General features: G+C 43.2%; 1 pseudogene; it reads left to right on the top strand.

The window, feature by feature from the left end:
• The first annotated feature begins 815 nt into the window (after positions 1-815).
• LOC102867191 lies at positions 816-1183 on the top strand (annotated as a pseudogene).
• The last annotated feature ends 5016 nt before the right edge of the window (positions 1184-6199 follow it).

Raw genomic sequence — 6199 nt, 5'->3', positions numbered from 1 at the left:
TCAAATACAACTCTTAGTGACCGATGAACAACAGATCTGAATTCTTTCCTGATCTGTGCCACCTCACCATCTCTGATACACTTGAGTCAATTGCTAGAGTTGCCATGTTGATCCATCTCGTTAAATGTCTTCCTCTCTTTCGCTGACCCTCTATCTTTCCAAGAAGGATATCCCTTTGGAAGGAACAGCTTCTCCTAGCAACATATCGAAAGTATCAGAGATGAGTGTGCCATCCTCACCTCTAAGGATTTCTCTGGCTGTACCTTTCCCAAGACATAGCTCTTTGCTCTGTTGGCAGGCCATGAGACATTCAGTACTCTTCAACACCACAACCCAAAAGCATCAATTCTTCTGTCATTCTTAATCATTGTCCACGACTCAGATGTATAACAAGTAATTGAAAAGACTGTGGCCTGAATCAGGCACACCTTAGTCTTCAAACTGACATCATTGCACAAATTTAAGCTTTTCTTTAAATGAAAGAGAGAGAATTTTAAAGTCATTAGTTAAAACTATTGTGGTTTAGGAAGACCCCCTCTCCCCCACATAGAGTATGTAACTGTTTCTATTTAAAATCATGAGAGTTTAAGATATTAAAATAAGTTCAACCCATTTAGAGGTGATGTAATGTGTAGCTGCTAACCAGCTGCATACTAATCAGTTAGTGGCACTGCTAACCAAAAGGTGTTCAGTGATTCAGATCTACCAGCCGCTCTGTGGGAGAAACATAGGCAGTCTCTACCTAGAGATGTTTATTGTCTTGAAAACCTGATGGAAGGTAACTATGAATTGGAGCCAGCTTAATAGTTGTAGATATGGTTCCCGTCAGGGGCTGCTCGTCAAGGGGTCGCCGGCACAGCCGTGCGCTCTGTGGGCGTCGGAAGTCCTCCCCGCACTGGTACCACTCTGGTTGTTCTGCTGTGATCCATCACGTTCTCCTAAGGAAGCATCCAGACTTGTCTCCACACTTGCACACTGCAGAATGCAACATCTTGATTAACTTGCTCAAGGAAGGCCCCCAAAATCACAGCGTCCTGAAATTTTTGCTCACTACAGTGATCTTGATCAGCAGATGAGGAAATGTCTAAAGAATGAGTATGAGGAAAAGAGGATCAAGAGCAGGGAGGATGGCGATGCGATGAGAAGGAGACTTTTGAGTCCTCCAGATGAGTCGGGTAGATGACTTCTGCTTCCATTGGATGGCCCTGGCTGAGAGAAGACCCAAAGACTCTTGATGGATGGTTGAAAGATTCCATCTTCCTTTGTCCTCAGGATCCTCTGACTGCCCAAGTCTCATCCACTTCTGTCCTAGAAGAAATGGGGGACTTCAGAATTCTGAGCATTTGTTAGTGGAGCCTTTAGCAGTAGTCATCTCTCCTGCCAAGACACCTGACCAAGATAGGCTTTCTTCCCATTGTCTAAAACCAACTGTCATCAAATAACTTGCTTCCCTCAATAAAATAAATTATTTTAATTGCAAAAAAACAATAGTTGTAGATATGAAACTCTAAAATCATTGGTCATGGAGAGCTTTCTACTGATAGAAACTTTCCATGCTTTTTTAAAAAGGAAATATTTAGCAAATAATACTTGGAAATATTAAACCTATCAAAATGTAGTGTGACTCTGCAAAATTATGCCTTATACACAATTTAGGATGCTGATTCTTTTACTATAGCTTTTTTCTTTCTCAGAAGAATAGGTTGTATGTAAGCTTACAATCAGTATTCTGAGTTTTCCCCAAAGGGATATGCTTTTAAACACAAAAGTTAAGTTGCATAAATAAATTTTAAAAAGGAATACATGTATAATCAGTATTTGAGACCTATTTGCCAGATCTCTTTATCTGTGTGTTTGATATTAATAATGTTGCCTACAGATTATTCTTTATTAAGAGGCAATGTTCACAGAAGCTCTGAACTTTGATCTCCTGTTTTATCTAGTTCATGATCTACTGGTTATATTTACCTTCTTTTCCATTCTCTACAAATTTCCTAAAACGTTGCTTTCTTCTCTGAGTCAAATGTTCTATTAGTCTAGATGCTGTACATTTAGTAGGTCTGTGAAGTAGATTCAACCAGACTTAGGAGAGTAAGAAAAAGATTAAGAGAATGACCCGCAGAAAACATATGGGCCACTGGGCATCTGCAGCAGCACAAGTAATTCCAGGCAAATGTTCAATGATTTGTGGAGGATCATCAGTCACTGTTGGAGCGTGACACTGAAGCTTTTATCTCACACAGTACACAGGTGCCGTCTATTCCGAACAGATTAGTAAAACTGAAAGGTGACACTGAGTTCTGAAACACTGGCCAAATTCCTCTCTTTTCTAAGAAGCAGCCTAGAGAAGAAGTGATGGCTTTGTATTGTGGTATTGTTGAAGAATATTGAATATACTACAGCAGCCCAAAGGTTGAACAAATTTGTCTTGGAGAAGGAAAGCTGCAATGCTCCTCAGAAGCAAGTATGATCGACTTTGTCTCACATATTTAGGAAATGTTGTCAAGAGCACCCAGTCCCTGAAAAAGGACATCATGCTTGCAAAAGTTGGCAGGTCAGTGAAGAAATTCTCAGAGAGATGACTCATTGCAGTGATTTTAATAATGGGCTTAAGCACAGCTGAGATTGTACAGTATTAGGCAAAGTTCCAGTCTATTGTTTATGAAAGAGTATGAGTTGAAGTCAACTGGGTGATGCCTAACAACAACAAAAACTGTATGAGTGGATATGTCTTTAAAGTGAGCAGCACTTAATAAAGGAAATATAACAGAGAACAAGCTTCTGCTTCCTGGAAAAACTCAATAGAACTGGTGTGTATTGTCAGAGATGTTTTAGTGATGTCATGACAAGAATAGTAGACTTCTTTGTGGAGAGAATTGTTCTGTAGTGCCTCTCACTAATGATCTAGGAGTGATAAACTGAGCAATGAATGTCATTCTCCTTGGACAGCTATACTTTTGACAACTGTTTTTCTAGCTCCCACTAATGTTAGTTGTTTTTAAAGAATATGATGGTAGAACACAGAATCAGAGAATTAGATAGGATCTGAAGCTGTAACGATGAAAACACAAGCCGTCAGACCTTTTCTGCTAGCAAGCCATCTCTCCCCTGTTCCTCTCTTATCTCGATTTTCTCTTCCTCTGACTCAGTGGAGATTTTAGATCATTTGGATTCAACCATTCTTCTAGAGAAATGACCAGATGTAAATGCAGACATTTAAGGGCAAGCAATCTAAATGTGAAGGAAGAGAGCATTGAAGTAACCTCGACACTGAAGGAAGACACTAGAAATTACCATAAATGTTTTATTAAGAGACTGACCAGAACACACTGTTAGGGTCAGGTGAAATATTTCTGATGGCTGCCCTAAGTGTAAATTGATTGTGAATTACTGGAATTTTAATATTTACAAGGGCACAAGACTTAGTTCTATTTACCACAACTTTTCAGAGTATGCAGAACAAGTTAGAGGCGAAAAAACATGATAACAAAAGATTGTTGAGAAATGTGACAATGTGTCAATTACAATAGAGAACCTATTCTAATTCAGATTTTTTTTTTTATTTTTAGAAAAAATACTTTGGATATTTCGGGTAGTAATCAGGTTTACATAAATTGAAATGCAGATTTAAATATAGATATTTGGATTTTTTCCAAGTAATCTATTTTTCATTCATTCATTTATGTATTTATTTATTAATGAAACCAAGCCCCAGGCTGACTCTCAACTTTGTTAAAGGAGATGGGTGTTTACTGCTTAACCAAATAATGAATCCTGCTTCTGGACTTGAATGTTATTTTAGTTTCTCATTTTATCTCTGCTGAATGCTGTTGTTTGCTTCTTCCTCATTCTTTCATATTTTATTTGTAGATTTCCAGTGAATTTGGATTCAGTGGTCTGGAAGATGGTCATTGTGTAAACAAACCTATCTATTAAAGCTGTGCTTTGATCCCTAAGGCTCACGGTATGAGGCCACCAGCTGCTTGGTGGGGGAAGGATGGGTAATCTCCTTTTGTGTGATTAACTATTTTTGAAAACCTACTATAGGGTCAGCTATGGGTCAATTCCTATTCTATGGTACACAACAACAACAAAAACAACAACATTGCCATGTAGTCCGTTTTGACTTATGGGGACCTTCTATCCAGTTTCCAAGGCCGTAAACATTATCAGAGGAGTTGCTTCATCTTTTTCCCCATAGTTGTTGTTGTTATGTGCCATCGAGTTGCCTGTGACTCATAGTGACCCTACATACAGCAGTTCTGAATCCTGCCCTATTCTGAGCCAATCTCATCATCTCCAATAGACGTAATCCCATTTTTCCAGTCACTGAGTCAATTCATCTCATCCTGGGTCTTCCTCTCCTGGGCTGTCCCTTCACCCTTCTAAGAATGATGTTCTTCTCCAAGGCCTGGTCCCTCCTGGTCATGTTCCCAAAGTATGTGAGACAAAGCCTCAAAATCTTTGCCTCCAGGGAGCAGCTTGTTTTCACCCTCTCAAGATACGCTTGTTTGTTCTCCTATCAGTCGATGTTCAACACTCTTCTCCAGCACCACAACTCGAAGATATCAGTTCTTTTTCTATGGCCTGGGTCAGGCACATCTTAATCTTCAAACTGACATCATTGCTCTTCAGTACCCTAGAGAGGTTCCTGACAGCGACTTTCCCAATGCAATTCATCTTTTGGTTTCCTGATTGCTGGTGCCAAGAGTGTTAATTGTGAGCAGCTGGTAAATTAACCTTCCAGTTAACAGCCCAACATGTAACACTCTATACACTCAGGACTTCTTATTAAACATGTTCAGGGCAAATCATTTCACATATTGCTTTGAAATGGGAAAGGACGGTTATTTTTTTCCCCCCCTAGTGAATATAATTTTCCACTGTAGAGGAAAAGATCTCTATCCAGGCAATCAAGATAAAACAAAGTGTGAAAAATGTATTTCAATTATTAACTGAGCATTGGGTCAATAGCTTTGTTCCCAAAGTTTGTTCCTGTGGTAGAAATAGATTTTTGTCCAGGCTTCTCATTTCTGGGCCAGAGACTTAGAAGACTTCTGAAGTTCCTCTGCGAGGTGGTTTTTACCTCATTTAATGCATGCAAGTAATCCCAGGAGGAATACATGAGTAGATTCATTACGCAGAGGAGAATGTGCTCAGGGTCACCTTGCTAATAAATTTCAGAGGCCCCTGGAACTCCAAGTATGCCCACATTTCTTATACTGCTCTAGAGACGTTTTGAGTCGGTCTGATATGATTTTCCCAAATCCCAGAAATAACTCTAAATTGTTCCTCTTCCAATTCCTCTCAGTGCATTCTAACTAGAGCACATGTAAAATACATAATACTGGAGTTTGATTCTCTCATCTGGGACCAGCATCTGCTCTGGAGTCCTGCCGCTGTCCCGGGCAGGTGGTGCTGGATTCGGAGACGCCTCTCAAGAGGCGCTTCTGACCCAGGACGGACCATCTCTTTGCCTGGCAAAGGAAAAAAGGCCCCCCCCCACCCCGATATAGATATAAAGATCGTCCCCTAGCCCTAGGTGGTGGGCTTCTCTGTCTGCGGACTAGTTGGGAGGGCAGGGACTCTAAGGAACCTTGGGAGCGCCCTCTGGCGACCGCGGAGCATGCGTGTCCCCCGCCGTCGCCCCCCTTAGCCGCAGCCGCCACTGCTGCGCCCCCGCCCGGCTCTCCTGGTTCATTCTCCGGCTCTCGCTCAGTGAGACACAGCTTTCCGAGTGAGCGAGCGGGGCACCGGCAGAGGCGGCGCCAGCGCAACTGTCGCCAGAGCTCCGAGAAGACCTAGGCTTCAGGAGACTAGGATCTCCTTCCTTTTCACTAGCCCCGCAGGGGTCCCCAGGCTGACTGGCCACCCCGGGCTCCCGCACCACTCCTGCTGCAGCCACTTCGTGGGGCGTGCCAGGACTTGGGGATACCGCTCAGGAAGAGCCAGGGCGCCAGGCGGCGGTGGCACCAGCAAGAGGGTGCGCGCACTGGGGCTGGAGAGGAGTGAGTGGTGGGCTGGGTGGCGAAGACAACAGTAGCGGCAGGTGCCTCCGCGCCTCGTCACTTTCCAAGGCAGCGCCCCCTCCCCAGGCTGCGGCCGCTGGGCCGGGTGGTCTGCGCGTTCCCGGGCCGGAGCCGGCACACGATGCGCCCGGCTGCGTTCTGATCGCCGCCTCGCCGCCGCCTCCGCCGCG

The sequence above is a fragment of the Elephantulus edwardii genome, unplaced genomic scaffold, assembly GCF_000299155.1.
Source record: "Elephantulus edwardii isolate Elephantulus edwardi_28Jun2011 unplaced genomic scaffold, EleEdw1.0 scaffold00002, whole genome shotgun sequence".
Classification (NCBI taxonomy): domain Eukaryota; kingdom Metazoa; phylum Chordata; class Mammalia; order Macroscelidea; family Macroscelididae; genus Elephantulus; species Elephantulus edwardii.
The sequence above is the reverse complement of the archived record's forward strand: the minus strand, read 5'-3'. Positions and strand labels throughout refer to the sequence as shown.